The following is a 20,229-nucleotide window of genomic DNA, read 5'->3' as shown; positions in this document are numbered from 1 at the left end:
AAAGGGTAAAAGTTAAAAAAAAATTAGCAGAAGAAAAAAAAAATGAAATAAAAAAAAATAAATTAACCGCAAGACTAAAGAATCATGGGGAGAAAGGCCTAAGTTCCGTGTTTTGCTTTCTCCCTCTCTGGAATTCTGCTGGTGTCCTTGGTAGGTGAACTTGGTCTTGGCTAGATTTCTTGTTGATCTTCTGGGGGAGGGGCCTGTTGTAATGATTCTTAAGTGTCTTTGCCCAAGGCGGAATTGCACCCCCCTTACCAGGGGCCCGGCTAAGTAATCCGCTCAGGTTCAGGTTCGCTTTCGGGGGAGTTCTGGAGGATGGGAATGAAAATGGTGGCCTTCCAATCTCCGGCCCAGAGGAGCCGAGAACTCGGGGCCCCACTCCTCAGTGTGCCCTCAGAGAAAAGAGCCCAATCATTCCTGTCTCCCTGGCCTCTGGCCGCGCTCCAAGCTCACCCAGCCTGCGACCGGTTCAAAGTAATCCCTAGCTGAGAGCTCACTCCTCAGCTCTGTCTCTGTAGCTGGCTTCCCCGTTCTAATACCTGCGAGCTCTGCAACACTCAGACACCCCCGATCCTTCTGTGACCCTGGGTGTTATGCCCCAATAATGGGTCTGTGATTAAAGGACCTGGGTGTTATGCCCCAATAATTGGTCTGTGATTAAAGGAGTGAGACTGATATAAAGCGAAGGTCAAGCAAATCTTTATTTCGTGCCAAGCATCAAGAATCTAACTGAACGTTCAGGGCCGCACCTCTTACAAGAGAGGGCAACCCTGCTCTCCTTTACAGACTGGCTTTTAAGTGCAAAGGCCATGCAGTTGGGCCTGGCCATGCACAGGTGGCCAATGAAGTTGTAACACACACAGGAAACTCCACAGTGATGCTAGGTGACCAATTGAATTACAATTTACCCTAGTAGACATTAGAACCAGCCTATTACATCTTGATTAGGATTGGCACCAAAAAGGCTCCCAGAGGGGGTGGGTCCCTACTCCTTGGTAACCAGGGAGACAATATGCAACCCCCCATTGATCAGATGTCTCCACCTGGCCTGACCCACCCTTGTATCTGGGCTTTGTTACCTGGAGCTGGTTTCCGGAACTTGTCTCCAAGTAAATCCCCTGGGGGAAGGGGAGCAGGGACAGTTTCTAAATAGATACTTACACTGGGGCCACGCTGCCCTGCATGGGTTTCACCCTGGTTTAGCCTCTGGAGCAATGTCTCTCAGTGGAGCAGACTTTTAAGAGTCCTAATTTTGTGCTCCATTGCTCTGTTGCTTGCCGGGAGCCACCCTCCCCACCCCCATCTATCTTCCTGTCACTTTGGATTACTTCTCTGCCAGTCCTACCTTTCAGAAAGTTGTCAATTTTCTGTTTCTAGAATTGCTGTTCTTCTTCTCTTCAATCTCCCATTGGATTTGTAGGTGTTTGCAATGGTTTGATAAGCTATCTAGCTGATCTCCTGCTACCTGATGTAGTCTCAGCCTGCTACTTCTCCACCATCTTCCCTCATCCCCCCATAATCACCTGTTTTATACAAAGTTGAATGACGTGAGTGTTGTTGTGCTCATTCTACAAAAGGTGAAACTAAGGCTCAGAGAGGTTAAGTCATTTGTGCAAAGTGAGTGGTGGAGATTTTTACCCTCTAACCTAATACACAGCTGCAGTTACAGGCGCACCCCCCACATGAACACCTCCGCTCCCCTAGAAGCCCCTCAGGGAAGGTCCTGGGAGAAGGCATTGTATTTACCTTTCCCTTCCAAGTGGGACTCTCTCTTTGAGCCACGTCAGGAAGAGGACAATTAAAAATTGTACTAATTAAGGAATCTAGAGCAGAGAGTCTGAGAAACTGGTCATTTGTGGAGCTAATTTCATAAAAAGCAGTGAGCTCTGATAGAAACAATGATGGTAAGAGGAGCTGAATGTCTCTGTTTCCTTCTTTAGAAAACCTCCTAGAAGCAGGAGGCAGGACCTGCATGTGGTTTGAAGGCAGACACAGCCCAGGAAGCCCCTCCTCCACCTGCCCCCACCAGTGCTTGGCAGATTGTTTTGTGAGCGATATATATTTTTTAAAGATTTTATTTATTTATTTGACAGATGGAGATCACAAGTATGCAGAGAGGCAGACAGAGGGGTGGGGGGAAGCAGGCTCCCTGCTGAGCAGAGAGCCTGATGTGGGGCTTGATCCCAGGACCTTGGGACCATGCCCTGAGCCAAAGGCAGAGGCTTCAACCCACTGAGCCACCCAGGCACCCCTGTGAGCGATTTTTATGACAAACTTTACTTTGCATCCGACACTCTTGTCCAGAGAAGGAGGAAATATAGATATTTATTGACATCTAGTATCAGAAGATCTAGGAAAATTGACTAGGAAGATGGAAGGAGGAGGGGGTTTCTCCTTTTCCCCAGGTATGCAAATTACTTAAGCTAATTTGTATAGTATGTGCTTTTCTGTGCTTTGTGCTCTTCTCAGGAATAAGATTAAGAAATCCTTTAATTCTTACTAAAGAACTCAGTGGGGGAAAGAGGAGATGAAAATTATATAGATGGAGACGTAATGGGTACCCTCTTCTATCTGAACCATTTGCCCCTTCAGTAAGATCAGGTGCAAGAGAAGTGAGAAAATATGGACCCTGAGTCAGGACCCTGTCTTCTGTTTTCAAAGCCTCCAGATTCTGTAGTTTTATCTTAAGTTTCTCTGATCCTTGCATTTCACTCTCTCTTGATGAACGGAAACTTAATATCAAATGATGCCCAAAGTCAAGAAATCCTTCTCAGTAGTGTATTTCCTTGGAATTCTGTCCTCCCAATCTCTGACTACTGAAATCATCAATCATCAATCAATCTTCAAGGCCCACTATAAATGTTACCTCTGCCTATGCCTTCCTTGATTATCTGCCTCTGAAGAAATTTATTTCTTTTCATTTCTCCTACTCCTTTGTGTCACTCTCACCATAGCGGTCTCTCTGCACACTGTGTTCAATTGTAGTTACCCTGTGTCTTCTCTTTCTCCCTCACTCACCTGTAAGCTTCTGAAATGGAGAGACTGTGCCCTATATATTTTACATTCTCTCCACTGTGCTTAACACAGACCTATAGAATTGCTAAAGAACTTTCAGGTGTGGCATAAAATGGGGAAAATGCCCATGAAGAGGTATGTGGAAGTAGAGGAATTGTGAAAGCTGATAAAGGATAATTATTGTGATTGTAGGTCTGCACATGATGCTTTCAGGTATGGATCATCTTATTAGGAAATGTTGATCCCACCAGTAGATATATTCCCACATAACATATTTAGTCATTGCTCATTCGTTCTCTCATTCAAATATAGAGATTTTCCTAGAGGGATATAGACAATAACCTAGAAAACAAATACAATGTTCAATAATTCCAGAGTGTGATGAACCCACAAAGGAAATAAACAGGGTCTCGTGATCAAGAATAACAGGGAATTTTATTTAGATAGACTAGGAATGTCCATTATAGTCACTGTCATATATTTACCCTACTATGATTATGAGTTAATTCAGTTTCTGATCCGAAGAACAATAACAATAAAATCAGAGGGAGAATAAAAGCCTTCCCACCAGGGTGTGTGTTTGTCAACCCAAGCATAGGATTGGTTCCTTCTTTGGTCCAACTCCCAACCTCCCCCCTGTCTTGGGAAGGGGCAAGTCAGGGCCTTTCCCTTGCCTCAGGATGGACCCTGTCCCCTCTTCTCCTGCCTAGGAGTCTGCAGACAAAACAGGGGTTAAGAGGTTTGGTCTTGCTAGAGACTTGGAGACAGATCAAGGTAAAGGCCTCTAAAATAATGTCTCAGGATATGAGGAGCTGGGCAAGAGATGGAGACAGAAGTTCACAAAGAGAGAGACTAGTTGTAGTTACAGAGACCCCCTCTCACCTCCCAGCACAGTCTCAGTGGGTTCTGGGCTCTGTTCTCCTTGGGAGAGCTGCTTAGGGCTTTTGGGCTTGACTTTAGAGACCACCTGACCCTGGTCATCCCTGGTTCCCTGCTCCAAGGCTGAAGACAACCCAGGCTGTGAGGAGCAGGCAGTCCACCAGTATCCCAGCAGCCTCAGCTAACTCGTTCATTACCAGGTTCTTCCTTTCCTTTCCTCTCCCACTCCTCCAGGGACAGGTTGGAAGTACTCCTTTTGATCTCTTGCAGAGCAGGGGTTCCATTCAGAAAGGCTTGGTGGAAGGAAATAGAAACAATAATCAGAAATTATTACCAACAGTTATATGCCAATAAGCTAAGCAACCTAGATGAAATGGATGCATTCCTGGAAAACTACAAACTCCCAAAACTGAACCAGGAAGAAATTGACAACCTGAATAGACAGATATCTAGTAACGAGATTGAAGCAGTGATCAAAAACCTCCCAAAAAACAAGAGCCCAGGACCTGATGGATTCCCTGGGGAATTCTACCAAACTTTCAAAGAAGAAATAACACCAATTCTCCTGAAGCTGTTCCAAAAAATTGAAGCAGAAGGACAACTTCCAGACTCTTTTTATGAAGCCAGCATTACCCTGATCCCCAAACCAGGCAAAGACCCTACCAAAAAGGAGAATTTCAGACCAATATCACTGATGAATATGGATGCAAAGATTCTCAACAAGATCCTAGCAAACAGGATCCAGCAGCACATTAAAAAGATTATCCACCATGACCAGGTGGGATTCATCTTGCAAGGTTGGTTCAACATTCGCAAATCAATCAATGTGATAGAACAAATCAATAAGAGAAGAGAGAAGAACCACATGGTCCTCTCAATTGATGCAGAAAAAGCATTTGACAAAATCCAGCATCCATTCCTGATGAAAACACTTCAAAGTATAGGGATAGAGGGAACATTCCTGAACTTCATAAAATCTATCTATGAAAGACCCACAGCAAATATCATCCTCAATGGGAAAAAGCTTGCAGCCTTCCCGTTGAGATCAGGAACACGACAAGGATGCCCACTCTCACCACTCTTGTTCAACATAGTATTAGAAGTCCTAGCAACGGCAATCAGACAACAAAGAGAAATAAAATGTATCCAAATTGGCAAGGAAGAAGTCAAACTCTCTCTCTTCGTAGATGACATGATTCTTTATATGGAAAACCCCAAAGACTCCACCCCCAAACTACTAGAACTCATACAGCAATTCAGTAACGTGGCAGGATACAAAGTCAATGTACAGAAATCAGTGGCTTTCTTATACACTAACAATGAAAATACAGAAAGGGAAATTAGAGAATCGATTCCATTTACTAGAGCACCAAGAACCATAAGATACCTGGGAATAAACCTAACCAAAGAGGTAAAGGACCTGTACTCGAGGAACTACAGAACACTCATGAAAGAAATTGAAGAAGACACAAAAAGATGGAAGACCGTTCCATGCTCTTGGATTGGAAGAATAGACATTGTTAAAATGTCTATACTGCCTAGAGCAATCTATACTTTTAATGCCATTCCGATCAAAATTCCACCGATATTTTTCAAAGAGCTGGAACAAATAATCCTAAAATTTGTAAGGAATCAGAAGAGACCCCGAATTGCTAAGGAAATGTTGAAAAACAAAAACAAAACTGGCAGCATCACGTTTCCCGATTTCAAGCTTTACTACAAAGCTGTGATCACCAAGACAGCATGGTACTGGCATAAAAACAGACACATTGACCGGTGGAACAGAGTGGAGAGCCCAGATATGGACCCTCAACTCTATGGTCAAATAATCTTCGACACAGTGGAAAAAAGACAGTCTCTTCAATAAATGGTGCTAGGAAAACTGGACATCTATATGTAGAAGAATGAAACTCGACCATTCTCTTACACCGTACACAAAGTTAAACTCGAAATGGATAAAAGACCTCAACGTGAGACAGGAATCTATCAGAATCCTAGAGGAGAACATAGGCAGTAACCTCTTCGATATCAGCCACAGCAACTTCTTTCAAGATATGTCTCCAAAGGCCAAGGAAACAAAAGCGAAAAGCGAAAATGAACTTTTGGGACTTCATCAAGATCAAAAGCTTCTGCACAGCAAAGGAAACAATCAACAAAACAAAGAGGCAACCCACGGAATGGGAGAAGATATTTGCAAATGACAGTACAGACAAAAGGTTGATATCCAGGATCTATAAAGAACTTCTCAAACTCAACACACACAAAACAGATAATCATATCAAAAAATGGGCAGAAGATATGAACAGACACTTCTCCAATGAAGACATACGAATGGCTATCAGACACATGAAAAAATGTTCATCATCACTAGCCATCAGGGAGATTCAAATTAAAACCACATTGAGGGGCGCCTGGGTGGCTCAGTGGGTTAAAGCCTCTGCCTTCGGCTCAGGTCATGATCCCAGGGTCCTGGGATTGAGCCCCGCATCGGGCTCTCTGCTCGGCAGGGAGCCTGCTTCCTCCTCCCTCTCTCTCTCTGCCTACTTGCGATCTCTCTCTCTGTCAAATAAAAATAAATTAAAAAAAAAAAAAAACAAAAAAAAACCACATTGAGATACCACCTGACACCAGTTAGAATGACCAAAATTAGCAAGACAGGAAACAACATGTGTTGGAGAGGATGTGGAGAAAGGGGAACCCTCTTACACTGTTGGTGGGAATGAAAGTTGGTGCAGCCACTTTGGAGAACAGTGTGGAGATTCCTGAAGAAATTAAGAATAGAGCTTCCCTATGACCCTGCAATTGCACTGCTGGGTATTTACCCCAAAGATACAGATGTAGTGAAAAGAAGGGCCATCCGTACCCCAATCTTTATGGCAGCAATGGCCATGGTCGCCAAACTGTGGAAAGAACCAAGATGCTCTTCAACGGATGAATGGATAAGGAAGATGTGGTACATATACACAATGGAGTATTATGCCTCCATCAGAAAGGATGAATACCCAACTTTTGTAGCAACATGGACGGGACTGGAAGAGATTATGCTGAGCGAAATAAGTCAAGCAGAGAGAGTCAGGTATCATATGGTATCACTTATTTGTGGAGCATAACAAATAACATGGAGGACATGTGGAGATGGAGAGGAGAGGGAGTTGAGAGAAACTGGAAGGGGAGATGAACCATGAGAGACTATGGACTCTGAAAAACAACCTGAGGGTTTTGAAGGGGGTGGGTGGGTGGGAGGTTGAGAAACCAGGTGGTGGGTAATAGGGAGGGCACGTACTGCATGGAGCACTGGGTGTGATGCCAAAACAATGAACACTGTTATGCTGTAAATAAACAAACAAAAAAGCCAGAGTCATAAAAAAAAAAAAAAAAGGCTTGGTGGGGGGGTTGAAGGTAAGAGGAATCTGAGACCTGAAGCTTTTACACCCATTAACCCTTTCCTGACCCTGCTTCCTCTTGGGATTCGTGTTTTGGGTGTGCATACTGTACGTATATTAAGAAAGATTAGTAATCATCATGTGGGCTCAGGGTGCTGGCTGAAGTTTAAAGATGACTAGTTGACTGCAGGGGCTCAGGAGCTTCAATAGTTTACTTAGATTCTGCCAGAATGCAGACATTCAGGCTGGTGTGCAAAGTGGGGTGTCCGAGATCTATGAGTCCTGGCTGAAAAGAAGGTGTGTGGTGTAGATGGGGTGGGGAACAGGCTCTTGGGGGGGGTGGGTGTCCTGATGTCCTGAGCTGGGCTGGGTGGAAGTGGATGGAGAGGAGGACACCCCCTCAGCCTAGGGAGGACTCCAGGTTCAGGGCCTGACTTAGAGCACATTCTCTCCAGATGGCCCAGAGGGGAAGGGAGGAGAATGCGGAGGAGCCATTTCAGACTAGTCCAGCCTCATTCCTTGCCCTCCACCCTCCCTCACCAACCTAAGCCCGTCTCCTCATTGGGCCATTTCACACTTATTATGCACCTGTTGTGTGCACAGATCTCCAAAGTGTTCTCTGGCCATTCCCACTCTGGTAACCAAGCACTGCCTCCCCTTGCAGGCCAGGCAGATACTCAGACTCCTGGGCACCTGGGTTGACCCTCAGGTCCAGAAGTCCCCTCTGAAGCCTGGGATCTGGCACCTAGGTATTTGGGACATACCATGGGGAAGCTGAAAAAGTAGGGGATAGGGGGAAGGTGGGAAAGAGCCCCACAATTTCTGTGGACAGTCTGATACCTTACAGCAGGGAGAAGGATTAAAGCGGGAGGAGCGGAAGAACTTCCTGGGAGCAGACAACGCTGCTTGATTTCTGAGGCAGAAATCCTGGCCTGATACAGGGAGGGACAGCATGAAGGGACCTACAGAGGGAGATCTTCTCCCCAGGAGTGCTGGGGTTCAGTAAGTTGTGGCAGGGGGAGGGAGACTGCACAGAACAAACAGGCAGAAAATGAGGAGAGACTCTGAGGGGATCTTTGGCTTCCATGTGGAGGTCCGAGTCCTGCTCTGCACACACAGGGTCATTGCCTACCACGCACCCTCTGCTGGGCTCTCAGCTGTCACTAATCTGTTGGGAGAAAAGAGGCACAGGGTCTTTCTCTTCTGCAAACCCGTGCTGGGAGTGAGGGGGAGTCTCCCTCCAGCCAGAGTGGAGGCCGAGGTGGTGGATGATCCGATGGGGAACATTCACCGTTTGTCTCTGTCCTCTCCTGAGATGGAGTAGATTTGGGGTGACCAGCTCATCAGGTCATTTGGAGGTACCAGGCCTGCCCAGGTTCCCATTGGACCTGGGAGGAGACAAGCTGTAGGGGGCCAGTCACACCCCCCCATGCCACTCAAGAGGAAGCTGGACTTGCCATAGTGGGTGGGGCTTCTTCAGGTGGGAAGGAAGTATCACAGATTTTCCTCTGGTTATCCTGTTCCTCTGCACACCCCTGCCCATCACTTTGCTGATGGAGAGATATCTCTTCAGTTCTCCTTAACACCTGACTGGACTTGGTCTGCCTGCAGGAGGAGAGGAGGGAGGGAAGGCAGAGGGCAGGAGGAGGAAGCATGGGGCAAATGTCCTTCCACCCACTGGGCTTTGAGCCCTGCTCTATGCCCTAGATTCTGAAGGGTGGGAGAGTTGTGAAAGCAGATGTAGAAATGACTAGAAATGGGGCAAAATGGTGGGATGTAGCCAGGTGGAGAGATGGAGGTAACAGAAGGTGGAACCCACTGGGAGGTGGTGTTTTCTGGGGAGGTGAGCCAGGGGTGGAGGGAGGCAGGTTGGGTAGGGTTAGAAGTTGTCCCGGTGGAAGGGGACAGAGAGGGAGGTGGGCAGGGGAGGGGTGAGAAGGAAGGGGGTGGACAATGGGAGGAAGTGGAAGCACCAGGATGGGCAATGGCAGATGGAAACTCAGAGATGGTCAGGGTGGCCAGTTGTCTGGAAGGTGGACTGGAGGAGGATCCCACTGGGAGAAGGGGAAGCAGACAGCAACTCCCCAGCAGTCAGAGTCTGGAAGGATGTAAGGAGTAAAGGCTATGGCAGGGAAAGCCAGGGTCTTTGTGGGTCCTTGGAGTGTCCCAGAAAGGTGAGGTAAGACCTCAGAGCCACTTTTTGCTCAGGATGAGGTCCGACTCTGGCAGGGAGCTTAGAGGCCACCTGAGCAGCATGGGTAGGGGTGAGATCCCAGCTCTCCCTGGCCCAAGGCACCTGCAGGAGTGCCCATCTGGGTGGGGGTGGGCTGGGCTGCTTCCCAGCTTTGAGCACAAAATCTAGTGGGGTTTCTTCCAAAGGGTCGTTTAGTATTTGTGGGTGACACAATCTCTCTCTTGACTGCTTATCACAGCAAGTCCTGTTCTATAACTGCGTCCCACACTGTCTGTCCATAAAGAATGTCTTGGAATTGTTGTAATTCAGGGACATTAGGAGTGACTTTCTGCAGGACAGCTCCTTGGGGCTGATTATATCCTTCTGATGTGAGGGCCGAGTGCTCCATCCCAAACTTTTTCGCTGTGGCCAGCTGCATTAAAATTTATCAGGGAAAGGGCTACGTGTCTATGGGCAAGAGACACTAGGGACCAAGAGTGGTGAGGAGTGAGGGGCAGGAGAGGGAGAGTCAGAGGGAGCTGGCCTAGTCCGAGATCAAGTTTCCCTAGGTGAGTGCAACTGAAACTGAAGAAGATGGGGTTTCTGTTTCAGGGACAGCAGCCCTGAAGGGTGTTGGGGAGATGCTCACCACAGGGGCTAGGCAATGGAGTGCGGGGGCTTTCATCAGTGGGGATGTTGCTTGGTGAAAATTTTACCTGTCTTAATCTTCACAGAGATATTAGGTAAATTTTAATAATCCCACCTTACAGATGATGGAACTGAGGCTCAGAGAGGTTATGTCAAGGGCCCAAGGTAACACAGCATATGAAGAGGCAAAGGCAGGATTTGAACTCAGGTCCTTGGCTCCTGAGCTCTTGATCTTTCCCTCACACCACAGGGCAGAAGGCCTCTGTGTCTGCCTCAGCTGTAGGCCTGGGGGTGTGGGTGGGGAGGAGGGTGGCAGGTAGATCTCTAAAGTTTTTGTTGTGTGAAGGACTGAGTTATCTCTGCAGGTGGCACTTCCACAGTGTTGGTCACAGTCCTGGAGACCCTGGTGGCAAGAAGAGATATAAAGCAGAGGAGCTCCAGTGTGGGCCAGGAAACTGGAAATAGCATTCTTCTGGGTTTCTCTGCTTTCCTCCAGGCAGTCTAGATCTCTAGGATCTAGAGGACTGGTCTCTGGATCCTTAGAAGAAAGGACTAGAGTGGCATATATGTGTGCAGAAGTACGTTTGATGAGTGTGTGAGAGTGTGTAAGTCTGGGTGTGCATGCCTGTCTGTTAATGAGTTTGTGAGTATGTGTCTTTGTGTTGCATACACGGGAGAAAGTGATGTGTGGGTATGTATGTGTGTGTAACCTGAGAGTATGTGTTTGTAGGTATGTATGAGTGTGAATGTGTGTGTGTGTGTGTGTGTGTGTGTGTGTGTGTGTGTGCTGTCCTAGGGGAGCCTGAAGACCCATAGTGGCAGATGTCTTGGATTTGTGAAAATTTCCAGCAGGTTCCAGGCTGTGCTATGGGGAGGGGGGAGGGGGGAGGCCAGGAGAGGAAGGCTGTTAGTGCTGGGATGTGGGGGATGGGGATCCTGAGCACTGGGTGTCTCTGTCCTGCCAGGCACAGGGGGATGGCATCAGGGTCCTCGGTCAGAAGTTGGCAGGAGACTGGGTCCCAAGGCCTACTCTCAGGGCTGCATTGGAAGAGCTCAGAGATCCTGCTTTGACCAGGGAGGGTCATAAAAAGGCAGGTCTAGGGTGGGAGGGAGGCAGACAGTGGAGGGTTCAGGCCTGCTTTCCCCCAGCCCCATCCCCAGGAACTGCCTGAGGACCTGAGAGTCCCCAGGTGTCACTGTGTGTCCCCTGCTGAGGATGGGATGACCAGAGTCACACTGAAAACCTCTGTCTCTAGTCAGTCCTACCCAGACATGTGCAGAACAAGTCCTTGTCTCCTGGAGGCATCTGGTGAGGCCATGTGTGCATTCTTACTGAAGGTCACAGCAGCTGAGGCTGTCGGACCCCTTGTGCTGGGAAGTTCTGACCGAGTCTAGCTCAGTTCCACTTGTGGCCCTTCCTGCTCCATGAGGATGAACTCCGCACCCCCCAGCATGGAAGGGGTTTCTTCTGGATGGGAAGTGGGTCAGAGTGTAGTGACACTGAGAGGATGTGGGGTAAAGCCTGGTGGGTCACAGATGGTCAGACCTTTCCTGGGCAGGAGGACAGTGATCAGCAGGGCAGATCTGAGAAGAGAGCTCACAGACCACCCGTTTCCCCTCTGTTTCCCCTGTTGCCCAGACAGTGCCAGAGAAACTGGAAACAGGGATGTGGTAGGAGGGAGCAGATGAGAAAGGGGAAAAGGCTTCCCTGTCTGCAGCAGGGAGGAGCCTCTGGAAACATAGGGGAAAGAGCTCCTCCAGGAGCTCAGGAAGTCGGAGGAGAGGGGCAAGGCTGTGGGGCTCTGAGGGGCAGAGGCTGGGTGTGCTGAGGGTGGGGGTGTGCAGAGCATGGATTACGTAACCTACATGTTTGCTTAGTAGCTGACAATCCTCTGTGTCCCAGTTCTGGGTGTAAGCATATGTCACATGGGGAATGGGGAGTTCTGACATGGGTGTGTAAACCCAGGACTGTGAACTGGCTTCCCACTGGGGCCTTTGTAGTATGCTTTCCTTGAGGGTCCGAGGTCAGCACCAATGGGAAGACCCTGGACTGGAAATCAAGAACATGTGGGCTTCAGCTCTGGCTCTAGTTCTCAGCTGGGCCCCTGTGAGCCATCACCAGTGGGAGTGGGATGTCACCTACTGTCCAACCATAAAGGAAAAGCCAGGTGGCCTTTTCTGTGCCAGCAGCCCTACAGCTGGGGACCAGTAAGGGAAAGTGGCTGGAGCAGGGGATGGCATTTTAGGGCCGGAACGGAATAAGGGATGCCAGTGGGAATGGCAGCAGGAGGGATTCCTACATTCAGAAATTCCTGGGCTCTTGCAGTGCCCAGGGCCCAGGTCTGGCTCTGCAGGGAGCGCCGTTCTCTGCCGCCCTCTTGTGGCCGCTGAACCCTTCGCAGGTCACTGCTGAGAAGCTTCCCTCAAGTCCTCAGGACCTTGTCCCTTGCCCCCTGGTGGAAATTGCATTTATCAGGAAAAGAGATCTTTGGCCTCCCAAGTCCATCTTTCCCCCCAGCTCTGGTTTCTGGAGGCACTCAGCATCTCCTGAAGGCTGGGAATGTCTTCCTGACATTTCACCCTCTTTGCCATTGCCTGAAGTGTTAAGTTGTGATTTGGGGGATGTGAGGTAGAGACAAAGGGTTGAGATGAAGATATTGAGCAGAGAGCAATTTCTTTTCCCCTTGGGCTCCATCTACAACCTCAGCTCCCAAGGTCATCTGGAGTTTTCAAGGAAAGTGACAGGGGTATGCCATTCTTGGAGAGAATGGGTCTGGAGCAGACCAGGCATTATGATCTAGGCTTCTGTGAATTTATGCCTGAGCTCAGTCCATCAGCCTCAGCAGGGGATGGACTGGCTGGAGCCAGCGGGGGAGGAGACAGGGATGCTGGAGGGAGATGGTCTATGTGACAGGTGTTGGCAGGCTCCTTACCTCCAGCTCTGGAGTCCTGTCCCCCAATCAGTCTCCCCTTGGCCCTACCCTTCTAGTGCTCAGTGCTCATTTGTGACAGCCTGTTTTTGGGGAGACCCCTGGGGGACCCAGCTGTATTGGATGGGCAAGGAGAGGGGAAACGAGGAGAGAGGAAAGCAGGTAATAAGGGAGGAGGAATGACTAGGATTTGAACAGGGGTCCCACAATCACTGAGGTGCTGGGAAGTCTTGACAGGGGACATAGTCCTGGGACAGATACTGAGGGTGAGTGAGTGGGGGTGGGGGTGGGAAGGAATATTGAAAGGAATTGAGTTCCACTGATTTGGGGGCTTACATTGGGACACTTGGAGAAATAGGAGCCAGTGACTTTATGGAGAACTTTCTGTGTGCAAGGAAGGGTTATAGGTGCCATGAGAGGGTTGTGGGAGGGATGCGCATACTTTCTGTTCCCCTTCCTGTACCTGCAGACCTGTCACAACTCCTCCCTGGCCTGGGTGCCCCACGTGTGCCTGTCTGAGGGGTGCAAGGACTGTCCAGGCACTTCTCCTGTGGGATGCAGAGGCAGACTTCCCAGGAGGGACACAGTGTCCACTGTAACGGAGAGACCAGGAGACAGAGCCAGAGATAGGAGAGGGGAAAGAGAGGAGCCTCCAGAAAACAGAGCGAAAGATCCAAGACAGAAACAGAGATAATGCAAGGTTAACGGTAGCAGAGACAGGGGGGGCCTCAGAGACACAGATGTGACCCAGTCTCAGTGGTGAGAAAGCCATGGACCCAGAGCCCAAGACAGATTATGGATACAGGGCCAGGGTGAGCAGACAGCCAGAGAAGTGTGCACAGAGAGGGAGGGAGATGGAGACAGAGAAGGGGAAGGAGGAGGAGGGGGCAGCAGGGGAGGCAGGGAGCAGGGGCAGGTAGAGTTGGCAGAGGTGGGGTACAGGGTCTGGGTCAAGGGCTCTGCTGACCTTTCAAGACCTGGAACTCTGGTGGGAGGAGAGGCCCATGTGTGTGTGTGTGCGCGTGTGTGTATGTGTGTGTGCGCATGTGAGGAACCCAGCAGTTCAGAGCTCTAGTCACAAGGCCAGAGTCCTCTACCCCCCACATTCCTGCATCTGCAGCCCTACTCTGAGAGTTGGGGGGCCTGGGGACAAAAACAAGATGCAGGTTAGAGACAGACTGAGCTGGGAAAGAAATGGCAGAGTCCAGACTGAGATCAGAGGGAGAGAAGCTGAGAGTGAGGAAGGTAGCAGAGAAAGGGACAGAGGGACAGAGGTGGAGAAGGACACTGCTGGGGGCAGGGGTGCAGGAGAGAAAGAGGGAGGGAGGGTGCCTTTCATTGTAGGAGGGAGAGTGTGTAGGGGTAGGCAGGACTGTGGAGAAGCAGATCAGTGGCGTGGGGGTGGGGGGGAGGCAAGCAGGGCTCCTGTATCCCCACAGAGCTGGGCTGGGCTGACACAACCCAGGGTGAGGTGGGGAGCTGGTCATGCATGCTTCTCAGGGTGACCTTGTCCCTCTCTCCTGGGTTCAGTACAGTGAGCCTGTCCCCCTGCCTGCCACCCTCTTCCCAGTGGTGTTGCCCATGGCCCCTGGAGGAGGCTGACTCATGCTGGCTTCCTCTGTTGGGATCCCCTCCCAGCCTGCAGGGCCACTCAGAGCCTCCACACCAGGAGCACACGGGTGTCCTTTAGGGCAGGCCCAGTGTTCTCTGAGGCTGGAGAAAGTGGTGAGGACCCTGCTGGGAAGCAGTATTTCCAGAGGAAAACCAGGTGAATGTGGGAAGACACAGTGGAGGATCTGCCTCCTCCCGAATGGTTCTGAAGGTCATTGTGAAGGTGACACTTGCAGCCTGTGACAGATGGGGACCTTCCTGGGGGCTGGGGCAGTCCTGGTGTTATTTTTCTGTGTGTTTGTTACAACCAGGTTGCAGAATGCCCAGGAACATCCCCAGCCTAGTGCTGGTGGGGGGACACCTGGCATTTGTCTGAAATACTGGGTCAAGGGGTCCTGTCCTTGAGGAACTGATAGCCCCCTCCCTGCCCACTCCGATGCAGAGTAACCTGGTGACACTTACCCAGCACACACCCACAGGTGCACTAGGACTAGGGCGATTTCAGAATCAGAGCCAGTGAGTTCATCAGGGAAGGCTGCCTGGAGGAGGGGAGTCAGGAGGAGGTGTAGAAGGAGAAACACAGCAGGACAGGGATGGAGGAGAAGAGGAGGAGAAGCTCTCTCTGTTGCTTCTGAAGCAGGATGAGCCAACTCTAGGCCAGGCAGGAGACAGCTGAGCTGGGCGGGAATCAGCAGTTGGACTGGAGCACCAGCATGTAGGGGAACAGAGGGAGGCAGATGCTCACAGCAGGGCTGGGGGATCTGAAGTGGCTGGGATTGGAACTGAGGCCACTGGAGGGAGCCCTGAGATGTGTCAGGCAGTGATGTGTGTGTGCACAGTCCTCTGGAGAAGTGTGTGCCCAAGTGTGCAGATCCCCTGTGTGTGTGTGTGTGTGTGTGTGTGTGTTGAATCCAGTCCACTGCACACCCAGGGAGCTTTGTGCGCCAGGCTGTTGTGTGTCCATCTGTGTGGGTGATGGCATGTTGGTCTGCATGTGTGCACTTGTGTGTCTCATGAGTGAGTGGTGTCTCAGCTGCTTTTGTGTATTTTATTTGGTTGCATGGGGTGGAAGGCAGCATGTGTGTGTGTGTGTGTGTGTGTGTGTGTGTGCGCACACGAGAGAGAGAGCTTATCTGTTGTGTGTGTGTGCCCTACCTTCACTCCTTCCCCGGTCCTGCCACCCGACCCGCCTTTGGGCCTGACTCCATCTCCCTTTCTCTGTGCAACCTGCCTCTGACCCTGGGCTCCTCTATTGGCCTTAGGCCCACACACACAGGCTCCCTCCCTCCCTCCTGTTTCCATCCTTTCCCCTGGCCTTTATCGTTCCTCCCCATGCCCCTGCTATCTTTCCCTTCCTGGCACCCGACACTCTGCACCAGGCCTGGTTCCTCCACATCATTGCCCTTCTGCTCTGCCCACACCCACCTTGTCTCCCCCTGCAGATCCTCCTTCTGCCCTCCCAGGCTCTGCCCTTGACTGCTGCCCCCTCTCAGCCTCCTCCCTGCCCTCTGTGTGTTTCTGCCCAGGTTCTCCCTTGTACTGGCCCTTCTCCAGCTGGGTTACAGGTGTGCTCCCCGGGCTTTGCCCTCACCCCTTCCATGGGGCTCTTCTGCCCCTGCTCCAGAGACCCAGTGTAGCCTGTTTCTTTCCCTCCCTCCCCATCCTGAAGCTACAGGCATGGCCTTCTGGTTCCCGGGCTCTGCCAGGACTTCCCTGGTGGGGGGTGGGCAGTGGGGAAGCAGGAGGTCTGGGCTGACTTGGATCCCAGCCCTGTTCCACCTCACCTCCTCACCTGGACTCACTCCCCTGTACCAGGTGGGGAATGCCTGTCAGGGCTGTGGGAAATCCTTCACGGGGCTGCAGTGGGTATCAGTGCTGTGGTGGGAAGGCCACAGCCTGGGCACCCAGTGTGCGCCCAGTAACTGTGAACTCTTCGCGTCTGCCCCTCCTCACTGTGCTCCCCTGGTCCCTAGCTGGGAGGCAAAACAAACTGCTTAGAAAAGACAATAACTAAAGAAATAGACTGAGTAAGAAAATACTAACTATCAGGAATTCCATATAGTTCAGCCTAAATTATGGTCCAAGCTCTGAACACAGGAGGTGCTGTGCGTGTGGACAAGAAGGGAAGATGAGACTGGATTGAACCGCAGGACACAGGAAACCATGTGAATGAGCCAACTCACACCCAGAGCGGAAGGAGGCATTGCCCAAAGTCCAACCTGCATCCCTCCTGTGGTGGCTGCGCTGGTCGCCCCCTGTCCCTGTGGTCATGGGTCCCTGTGTCCTGGGAGCAGCAGAGGGTCTGGGACTCCCCAGTCCCCCAGGACTCTCCGCTCCAGACAGGACCTGCACTCCTGGAGCCTCAGACCCACAGCTTCCTCTCCCCTCCCTGTGTGGCAGGTACACACACACACACACACACACACACACACACACACACACACACACGGGTGCCCTGGGGTTTCTAAAGGAAAGCGGTGCCCCCTAGACATGGATTTCCTCCAGCTGCCTTCTGCCTGACACTGAGCTCGCAGGGCCGTGCAGGCTCAGGTGCTGTCCCTGATTGGGTTCTTTTCTCAGTTCCCTCCTTTCTCCCTGGGAGCAGAAGCAGTGAGCGCCACACTCCCCCCTCCCTGTGTGTGCTGGACACCCGGGGGAGGCCCAGAGGGAGGACCAGGGGCCCTGGCCTTGGGGAGCTCCCTGACGGCGGAGAAGAGGAGGCTAACAGCAGGACAGACAGACACAGTGCTCTGGGCACTCCTTCAGCAAATGTGTGTGAGCTGAGTAGTTCAAGGACAGCTAGACCCGACCCCATGAGTCAGATGATGGGAGACTGACAATGACCACAGGAGCGAATGTGGAGGAAGACACAGAAGTCTAGAAGGTTTCCTAGGAGACAAGGAGAATGGAGCAAGGAGAACGAGAATGGAGAGGAAAGGATCAGAGAATTCAGAGCTCTTACAAAGTGGATGACCTGAGGGGAGGAATGTGAACCCAGGAGACAGATGAGGAGGGAGAGCGTGCACACCTGGGTGTGTCTGTGTGTGTGTGTGTGTGTGTGTGTGTGTTGGGAATGTAAGGGAGGCAAGGGGATGGGAGAGGCAGGGTCTGCTGGATGCAGGGCGACAGTGTAAAATATGCCAGGGTTGTAGCTCTACGGTGAGCCTGGGCTGGTGGGCAGAATGCTGGGAGAGGGGCTGACGTGCTGGCGTTGATGTCTCCTGCTAGGCTGTAAGGATGATAAGCCTGGACCACACAGGCTAGGGAGCCATGGCTGGGGGACTCAGCAAGCCGGGCCTGGACAGGTGGGGAAGAGGCCCTGGGGCTCAGGAGACAGGAAGAGGGAGAGGGGAACGGGGTGCGGTGGGGAGGGGTCGTGGGAAAACTAAAAGCTCTGAGAACTTTCTCTAGGCTCTCCCCTTCCCCCAGCCCTTCCATAGATGGGATTCTGTGTTTAAAGCTCAAAGATCTTCCATAAATGGTGTGGTTCAGGCCCTCATCTTCAGAGGGTAAGATATTCCTTCCCCCACCTGCCCAGCTGAGGTCTAAACATGGCAGAGCTCTCCTGGGCAGGACAAGCTCAGAAGGGCCCCAAGAAGCAGGTCTTTTGTCCTCTCAGGAGTCTCTTCTCCCTTCCCCACCTGGGCCCTGAGTCTGGCTGATTCCCAGGGCAGAGTCTGCAGGGGGCCACACAGTGCAGCCATGTGGTTCTCTGCTCTGCTCCTCACCTGCTCTGTGACTTGAGGGGTATTAATTAGCCTCTCTGTGCCTTAGTTTCATTATCTGTAAAATAGCAGCATTAATACCTGCTTCTGTAGCCTGTTTGAGGAGAAAATGAGATTCACGCCAATGAACTGTGCACAGTTGTAAAGATGTACAAATCAGAGTGCGTAGGGCATTTTTAACCATCCTAATCCTCTCAGTTGTCTTCTCAGCTTCTTCTCTCCAGACCTGCTGAGCACACCAGCCTCTTGTCTTCCAACTCTTCCCACCCGCAGCCTCTCAGTCTGCATCTCCTTCCCTCTGATCTTGCTTGACCTTCTCCATCTCTGCTCCCATCCTCCTTTCCACAGTCAGCACTGGAGAATCTGGCTAAAAACTCTTAACTTGCATGCCTTTATTTTTTTAACTTCGTGTTTCTTGTGTTCTCTCTTCTCACATCTTGTAGAACGGGGCCCTATCTTCTCTTCTCTTGGGATGCTTTCCTTCTCCCTGGGCTGGATTCACAGGGGGATCCCAAAGATGGATCGTGAGGGACACAAAGAGGTGGAGATACAGCAGGATCTCCAGGAGAGGGAGGCCTTGGGGGACAGGACAGCAAACTGGACATTTGCATGTGGGGTCTTCCCTCCAGGCTGTGTCATGCTTCCTCAGAATGTTTGTCATGACGGGGGGAGGGTAACAGTTATCTCTACGCTAGAGCTCAGGGTTAGAGGGGAATTTATTTCTCCACATTATAGATACTGTATTGTGTTTCCTGGTGTGGGAAAAGTCATCCGGACACCCATCCCATAGGCGAAGAAATAGCAGTCAAGTGAAGGCTTTCCTTTCCTGTTAGGTGTGATAAGCGTGTGTGACTTTGTATTTCTCTGGTTCTGACATTTACCAAACATAGCTCTAAGGAAATCCTTTCTAATGTGTGCTCGAAATGCTATTGCTACAATTAAATCCATTTCTCTGGTGGAGGCCCGAGTCTGGTGCCATGTGTTTCATAAAAGATGTGTGGCCATGGGCGACAAGGAGAGTAACTGGTAGAACTTGGAGAAGAAATGTAATTACCAGCTCCTGGATTTAATTACATGGAAGCCCAGACATTCTTTTTTTTTTTTTTTAATATTTTATTTATTTATTTGACAGAGAGAGAGGTCACAACTAGGCAGAGAGGCAGGCAGAGAGAGAAGAGGAAGCAGGCTCCCCACGGAGCAGAGAGCCCGATGCGGGGCTCGATCCCAGGACCCTGAGACCATGACCCGAGCCGAAGGCAGAGGCCTAAACCACTGAGCCACCCAGGCGCCCCAAGCCCAGACATTCTGAACTTTATTACACTACTCTGTGCCCATGGGAGTGGGATGAACCTGGTGGGATTTGCTCCCAGGTCATCTCTGCAGGACTTCTCTGGAAGGTTCCCTCTCCACCTTCCCTCCCACTGTCACAGAGACTCCTTGGGCTCTAGGTGTCACCAGACATCTGGCCTCTGGAGCCTTCAAATATTGCTGCAGGGAAGGGGGTGGGAGAATAATCCCTTTTAGATTGCTTGAGTTAATGTTCTTAGGGTCTCCCCTGCCCTGAGAAGAGCTGGGGGAAGCTGGTCTTTGCAGAATACCAAGAAAGCCTAGAGGGAAAGGCAGGGTCCAGCTTCACATGCTAAGTCTTAGGTCTTCCCACTTGGCTGATTTCTCCACCACTGGTCCCTTAAAACCTAGATTTAAGCATGTACACTGATCTTACGGTCACTATTCTCTGCCTCAGTTTAACTTTTGTGGGCTTCATATGTGCATTTGTGGGGGCCCGTTAGTGAGGAGCTGCTTGAGTCATGGATGATGACTGCTCAGAAGGCATATACACCATTGTCTACACTGTTGACCTC

Source organism: Meles meles, chromosome 7 (assembly GCF_922984935.1).
Source record: "Meles meles chromosome 7, mMelMel3.1 paternal haplotype, whole genome shotgun sequence".
NCBI classification, from domain to species: Eukaryota; Metazoa; Chordata; class Mammalia; order Carnivora; family Mustelidae; genus Meles; species Meles meles.
The sequence above is the reverse complement of the archived record's forward strand: the minus strand, read 5'-3'. Positions refer to the sequence as shown.